At 55.1% G+C, this 7,912-nt stretch overlaps 1 protein-coding gene across 1 annotated transcript in view; it reads left to right on the top strand.

The window, feature by feature from the left end:
* Positions 1 to 7,912, top strand: part of PMM2 (phosphomannomutase 2) — a 30,870-nt gene that overhangs the window by 20,813 nt on the left and 2,145 nt on the right. The window lies entirely within an intron of this gene.

A 7,912-nucleotide genomic window follows, 5' to 3' on the forward strand; every position in this document is an offset into this window, starting at 1 on the left:
TGTGGCTGCACTGCAGCAGCCAGTGCTGCAGAAAGACTGCATGGACGGAGTCTTTAATTCCTCCAGCAAAAACCCAGGGTCTTGCTGTTTTGCCAAAGTCTGTTCCACATGGGAGGCTTCCAAGGTGGTGCTAATGCTAAAGAATCCACCTGCCAGTGCAAGAGACGTAAGAGATGGAGGTGCGATCCCTGGATTGGGAAGATCCCCTGGAGGAGGAAATGGCACTCCAGTGTTCTTGCCTGGAGAATCCCACAGACAGAGAAGTCTGGCGGGCTACAGTCCACGGTGTTAGAAAGAGTCAGACACAACTGGGCAACGTAGCACACGCGTTCTACGTGGACCTGCCTTTTTCAATAAGAGCTCCACGTGCTAGTCTTCCTGCAGGAAAGGACTTCCAGATAGTATAGTCTCAAGGCCTGCTTTCTGAATTATAAAACTGGGGGACTTGCCTGGTGGTCCAGCGGTTGGGACTCCAAGCTTCCACTGCCGCGGGCCTGGGTTCAATCCCTGGGCAGGGAACTAAGATCCCACAAACGGAGTGGCGTGGCCGGAAAAAAAATTATAAACCTGGGTCTCAGTGAGGTTAACCTTCCCAAGGTCACACAGCTAATGATAGAGCTGGCGACCCCAGAGCCAGCTCCCCACAATGAGTATACTTCCTAGTCCACAGACCGTCTCTCCAGTTCTATCTTGTTCCCCAGCAAACCCCGTGCTTCTCAGGAGCTGTATCACTGAGCCTTTCTCTCAGTGATGGAGAGAAATGGTTTATAACCACCTCCTTTTGTTGAAATGCTTTGAGGCAGAAGTGCTTTTGAATTCAGGCAAAGAATTGGGGGAAGAAAGTCACTGTCTGAGGCAAAGCAAGCGAATGATATTACCCCCAGGATCTAAGGGATGGCCAGAGACCTCCCCCGTCCCCCCAGCTTTGAGCCGGTCCTTGTAGTCTGAGAAGCAGGCTCTTCAGACGGGCCAAGACAGAATATTCTGTGACCATGGCCTTCTTGCTCTGCGTAAACAGCCATCTGAGGCCTTAGTTGGGGCTTTGCAGAGTGGAGTGCACTCCTTGAGGTAATCAATAAACTACTTCTTTGGGGAATTTTTCATGTAGGAATTAGAGAGTTGTCTGTTTAACCACTGCCTTACCACACATCAGTCTGTTTTGTGGTTTATTATTGTTGTTTTAACTTTTATTGGAGTATGTGCTGTGCTGGGCGTAGTCACTCAGTCGTGTCCGACTCTTTGCAACCCCATGGATCATAGCCCGCCAGGCTCCTCTGTCCACAGGGATTCTCCAGAATAAGAATACCGGAGTGGGTTGCCATCCCCTCCTCCAGAGGATCTTCCCGACCCAAGAATTGAACCGGGGTCTCCTGCATTGCAGGCGGATTCTTCACCAGCTGAGCTACCAGGGAAGCCCTTACTGGAGTATAGTCACTTTTTAATGTTCTGTTACTTTCTGCAGTACAGCAGTGAATCAGCTGTGTATACACATCACCCCTCTCTTTTGGATTTCCTTCCCACTTACGTCACCACAGAGCATTGAGTAGGGTGCCCTGTGCTATGCAATTGGTTCTCGTGCGTGCGTGCTCAGTCACGGAGTCATGTCTGACTCTTTGTGACCCCGTGGTCTGTCACCCACCAGACCCCTCTGTCCCTGGGATTTCCCAGGCAAGAACGCTGGAGTGCATTGCCGTTTCCTCCTCAAGGGATTTTCTCAACCCAGGGACTGAAAAATCCCTGTGTCTCCTGCTTTGGCGGGAGGATTCTTTACTACACATAGTAGTGTATCAGTTACCTTCTTTTTTAATCTTACGTACCTTTAAAAAATGGGTGCTGCGAAATGGAGGTCCCCCTCCCCCCGACTCAATCCTTAATTAATAGGCATTCATTGTAGAGAATTAGAAGCGGCGTGAGGAGGAAAGTAGAAGGCACTTGTGGGTCGCGGCTGCCCGCCGCCCAGCCTGTTCGCACGTCTGTCCACGACCCCACCTGTGGACCTGGCACGTTCACTCGTTTCGCTTCTGCTTTTCTTCTCAACATACTTCATTCCCGCCCCTGCATCAGGGAATATATTTTGAAGACAAACGTTTGATGGCCGTATAACATTCTAGCGTTCAGGCACAGTCTGTTGACCCACTTCCCTAGCAGAGGCCGTTTTGGGTTGCGGCTCTTTGCTCTCGTAACGAACACTGTGGTGAACCCTTCTTGCGTCATCCTTGGCCCTCTTCTCTGATCTTCTTTGTCAGTGGTTTTCCCGGAAATGGGAGTTAGCTGCCCAGCCCTCTAACTCTTTTACCGTCCCGACGCACAGAGCAGCTCAGGCGCTAGCTTTACGCTTCTCCTATTCGGTGACAGACATTCTGAAAGCTGTTTTTTCCCTTTGTGCCAGGCAAATGTCTTTGCTGGCTTCCAGGGAGGTGGCACCTGAGCTGAGTACTGGGTGAAAAACCATTTCCCTGCCAAGCTCAGCAGATTCAGTTTCCCTCTGATGGGATCTGACGTTGTATGGGGTCCCCCATGTCTTCCCCGACCCCCAGCCCACCCTGAGCACCTCCAGAGAGCAGAGGGGAGAAGTAAGAGGCTGGCCTTTGCTTTTCTAACCTCTTGTCAGTGCTGGGAACCCCCTCATCCTCTCCAGCAGTCACAACAACCAGTGTCCTAAACCCAGCTCAGAGTTCAGGTTGAAGGCCCTGGGTCCAGCCTTGGGGCCTCAGTTTGCCATGGGGAGGGAGACAGCCAGGGCTCGGGAAGAAGACCCAGACCACTCTGCCTCGCTCTCTGGGGGGCTGCCAAATCATCCCCAGCCTTCCTGAATTCCCAGGCAACAGTGCTTCTGCTTGTTTAATGCTTTTTGTAAAAAACATATTGGCTTTAAGTCGCTGCAGCATGAAAACACATCTGAACCCTTCGTGAGCACTACCCACTGATGGACTCTGACTCCGCAGTTCCGCTCTGGTTGATTCAGCTCGCAGTTCTCCCCTCCATGTGTAGAAAGGGCTTCAGAGAGGGGCCGGCCCAGCTAGGACCCCACCCTTCACAGGAGGAGACAGAGTGAACACAGCACAATGCCAGGTAGCCTGAAACAGCTAGAGCGGGGTAACAGGCTGCATGACTGTCTAAAGACAGAGAAGTCCTCTCTCCTCACGTTTGCACGTCCAGACACACAGGGAGTCTGAAAAGATACCCGGAAACAAACTCCAGAGTTAACTGTGAGGGTAGGGGTGAGGAGGGGAGAGGGACTGCCCGCTGTGACCAGATCCGATTCTTTACATTTCTGAACTGCCTGAAGGTGCTATCTATTGAAAACTAAAACTTTAAACTGTCTAATTGAAAAAGGGAAGAAGACGAAACTTCTCAAGTACTTCCTCAGCGCCAGACCCTGAGCTGGACACTTCCACGGGGTCTGCCCCGTCCCCACCGCAGCTGGGGAAGGCTGGGGCCCCACAGAGGGTCAGCCCCTGAGTGGGCTCTGGAAGCCCCTCCCTAGTCATTCTCTCCCCTCATTCCAAAGCACTGCGATCACTCTCCCTAAAACCCACGTGGTGGAGAGGGGCAATGGGCTTGAGAGTACCCAAATCTGCACCCCCAGAAGCCTGGCGCAGTGACCACAAGCGAGTCTGTCTCTTCCTGGGCCTCAGTGCCCTGGGCCGCCCACTGGGGGTATGGGTCCCCTTCCGAAGGCTCGAGAACAAAGTGAGGTCTTAATAGGGCAGGCAGTGGGGAAGCCTGGCCTGCATCCAGGAGCCACTGCCTTTAAGGAAGTTAGGATAAGGCTCACCTGGGGCTGAGGACGCTTTGTGAGGTTGGGGCCCACAGGGCGGATGACGCGTCACCGTTGTGAGTGGTACCCAGCCACCCTCGAGATGCTCGTAGGTCTTTAGCCTCAGTCAGGACTTCCTCGCCGTGCCCAGCATCTCAAGGCATCTCCAGGACCCCCAGCAAAAGCACTGTGTCCTGGGGTTAGACCCGCCTCACTCACTACTCCTTTGTCTGCTGAAATCTAAGGACTAGGTCTCAGGTGGCTGATGGCAGGCTTTGTTAGCGGGGTGAGGGGAGCCCCCCGGAGGAGGAGGTTGGACCAGATTAAAGGGTCTCAGCCTGGCCGAGAAGACCCTTGTGCCCCCGCTGAGAAGAGCAAAAGCTAGAATGGGGTGCAGAGGAGCCACAGGTTCCAGGTGTCCACCAGGGGCCCGCCTTCCTTCCAGACACGACAGTCCATGGCCTCCCGGGGCCAGAGGACAGGACGGTGGCTGACTGGACCGGGCCCGCCCCAGCATTCCTGCTCAGGGAGAGCGGGCCCCCAGGGGGCACTGGTGTTCACAGCATCAGCTTCCCGAGCCAGGACCCCTCACAGCTCTAAACCCCTTTTTATGGATCAGAGGTAGGATATGCCAGAGCCATCAGCAGACCAGAAGGGTCAGTCATCCAGGGACTTCAGCCCAACAGCCAGCTCGCTTTCCACCACCCCTGGCCGGGTCATCTTGTGTGTGCACGTTCTGTTCAGTCATGTCCGACTCTGTGACCCCATGGACTGTGGCCCACCAGGCTCCTCTGTCCGTGGGATTTTCCAGGCAGGAATACTGGAGTAGGTTGCCATTTCCCCTCCAGAGGGCCTTTCCGATGCAGGGGTCGAACCCACGTGTCTTGCATCTTCTGTGTTGGCAGGTGGGTTCTTTACCACTGAGCCGCCTGGTAATCACTAGGACTGAAACCACTGGTTCTCGGCCCTGGAGGCAACATTGGAGTCACCTGGTTCCTTTCAAAACCTCAGGTCCCTGGTGCCAGGCTCTTACTATTTTTTACCCTGTTTACTTCTTTCTAGGAAAAAAAAGAAATCAGTACTATTCTCTAAGGGCATTCATTTTCAAACATTAAAATCGTTTGAGGTTGTGGTCAAATCAGTTCAGTCGCGTCCAACTCTGGCCCGTGGACTGCAGCACACCAGGCCTCCCTGTGCATCTCCAGCTCGTGGAGCTTGCTCAAACTCATGTCCATCAAGTCGGTGATGCCATCCAACCATCTCATCCTCTGTCATCCCCTTCTCCTCCCGCCTTCAATCTTTCCCAGCATCAGGGTCTTTTCCAGTAAGTCAGTTCTTCGCATCAGGTGGCCATGGTGTTGGAGTTTCAGCTTCAGCCTCAGTCCTTCCAATGAATATTCAGAACTCATCTCCTTTAGGATTGACTGGTTGGATCTCCTTGCAGTCCAAGGGACTCAAGAGTCTTCTCCAACACCACAGTTCAAAAGCATCAGTTCTTCGGCACTCATCTTTCTTTATAGTCCAGCTCTCAATCCATACACGACCACTGGAAAAACCATAGCCTTGACTAGACGGGCCTTTGTCGGCAAAGTGAGATTGTTCTCACCCACGAAGAACAGCACACATGGCAGTCAGGTGGGGAGCCCCCAGACCCACGGCCTGCTGCCCGAGCCCCAGGCGCCTGGCCCTCAGGTGGCTGGAGATACCCTGAGGTGGGAGCTCTCAAGAGTTACCCAGGCCTCTGGCCCCCCATCTTTTGTTCTTTCCCAGTCTTTCTGACGAATTTTTTAAGCTCTTGCAGTGACTGTCACCTGCCACCAGGGGGCGAATCCCTGCTCTGGGCCGAGGCCTGGTCTTGGAGGCCTTTGTACCCCTGACAAGTAGAGATTTGCCAAGTGCCTGCTGGACTCCCCGGGGTAAACATCCTCGTGCAGCCGCAGAGCCTGGCTGTGCAGTGGGCGGGTGTCCACGCAGCCCAGACCCCCTGGAAGTCATGTCGCGTCTGTGGCTTGCGGGAACCTGGGTCGGGGACACTGAGCCCTGCTCCCCTTCTTTATCTCCAGCGTCGGCATAATCAAGTTTCACTGGAACCCTCTCCCTTGCAGCCCAGACCTTGGCCTCTCTGGGATTAAATATTAATGGGCGGCCTGGGCTGAGCCAGGGCCTCTCCTTCAGGCCGGCCAGGTTCACCCCAACGGAAACACAACCGCTTATTCATCCTTCCGCCCCCTCCCTCTTCTCCCAGGAAACCAGAGCTTTGTTCTGGAGCTTGGGGAAGCTGAGTCTGGTAACCTCGGTGCATATGTAAATCCAGTTTTGAAATTTCCACTATTTCCTGTCCTCCGAAGCGTTATTACCGAAGTCGAAGCCATATTTTTCTCGAGGGCGGTGCCCTCACTAGCTTGGTGTTTGGGTTCTGCTTCTCCCGACCTCCTTCCGAGTCTGGCTGGCGAGGTCTGTGCCGCCCAGGAGGAGCCTGCTGTGCTCTGAGGCCAGGTCCCCGCGGGAGAGGCCTGTGGGCGGTTCCGCTTTCACAGGTGATCTGAATATCTGGACCTTGGCTCGATACAAGCCAGTGGCTTATATAGCAGTGGGGCTGACTCAGGTCCAGAGACAGCTCCCCTACCTGCCCGCACCCCCGCCATCAGGGCTGGAGGATGCTCACGCCAAGTGAGGCTGTGGTGGGCACCCAGCTGTCCCCGCACGGGACGCCCTCCCCAGGGGGTGGGTGTGGCGGCTCTGAGCCTGGTTGCCCCAGAGGTCCTGCTCCCCAGGTGGTGTCTTCTGTCCGCCTTGCTCCCTGCCTGGTGGCAGGCACCTCCTCTGCTCCCCCTTTGGAGTCCTCACCTTGCCCCCACCCGTTCTCCAGAAGGACCCTCTTGTGATGGGAACCTGATGGTGTGAAGCCTGGCTCCCTGGAGGCTTGGCGTGAACCCCCCCTCCTCCCTGCGGGTTCTCAGGGGCAGCCTTTCCCGGATGGGCGGTCACTGTCTTCTCCGTCGCCTCCCTTCCTTCGGCCCCTCCCTGCATTCTTTACAGCTGCCAGCGGAGCCGTCTGGGTCGGTCTCAGAGACCAGCTCGGAAGGCAGCCTGTCAGTGGACTTTGCCACTGTCCCTCGAGCTTCTGAGCCCAGGCCAGGCGGGTCGTGGGTGCTGCCTCCCTCCAGGGTCCCTCCAGGGTCCTTGAGTGGCGCAGCAGTGAGAATGCCTGGGGGCGCTGGGCGTCTGCACGGGGCAGGGCTTGATTCTCCCTTTGTTGTCAGATGCCGTTAGGTGCGATGTGCTGGCTTCCCCACACCCGGGCGGCCCTAAGAGAAACCTTTCGTTTCATCTTAAGAATTGGTTTCACACATACTTGTTTTGGTGGTGTTTTGTTTTTCAGATATTTACTCGTCTATTTATTTGGCTGCGTCTTAGTTGCGCCACTCAGTATCCTTAGTTGAGGCCTGTGGGATCTAGTTCCCTGACCGGGGATCGAACCCCGGGCCCCCTGCTTTGGGAGAGCGGGGTCTTAGCCACTGGACCACCAGGGAAGTCCCACACACGTATTTGTCTAGGAGACACTGGCTATGAAGTGGGAGCTGGCTGGCTGACCAGAGTCCTTTTGTGGGACATAAATTTGTGAGGCCCACGTAAGGCCTGGCCAGCTTCTGGGAATGCACCTTCCCCAGCACGGCTCCAAGGTCACGGCTCCCAAAGTGGCTCCACCCAGCTCACCTGGGCCCCGGCAGCTGACTGTTCTGGGTCTGTGAACCTCACTACCTCCACCTTCTGCTTGGGGGTGGCTGGTTCTTACAAAGACGAGAGCAGCTGTAATTTCAGGTGTCAGTCGTTTAAAAAGTTGTCAGATTTTTTTTTTTTTTTTAAGATTTTTGAATTAGGCTGCTTATCCATTTTTATAAGGAAAGTGTAGGAATTTCCATGAGAAGGAAAGCAGGGGCAGGGCCTGGGGTGTGGAAGCAGCATTTCCCTGAGACAGGTGTGACTGGGGAAGGCGCGGCACTGGCTCCGGGGCTGGGGGGACCCACGATCACGGACCCCCTCCCCCTAGCATACCCAGGTCCTCCAGACACGTGCCCTCAACTCCTGGGGGCGCAGTGGGCGAGGGAAGCAAGAAAACAGGTCCCCACACTCGCTGAGCCCCAGGGGCTG

This window comes from Bison bison, unplaced genomic scaffold, assembly GCF_000754665.1.
Source record: "Bison bison bison isolate TAMUID 2011002044 unplaced genomic scaffold, Bison_UMD1.0 scf7180017864144, whole genome shotgun sequence".
In the NCBI taxonomy this organism is placed as follows: domain Eukaryota; kingdom Metazoa; phylum Chordata; class Mammalia; order Artiodactyla; family Bovidae; genus Bison; species Bison bison.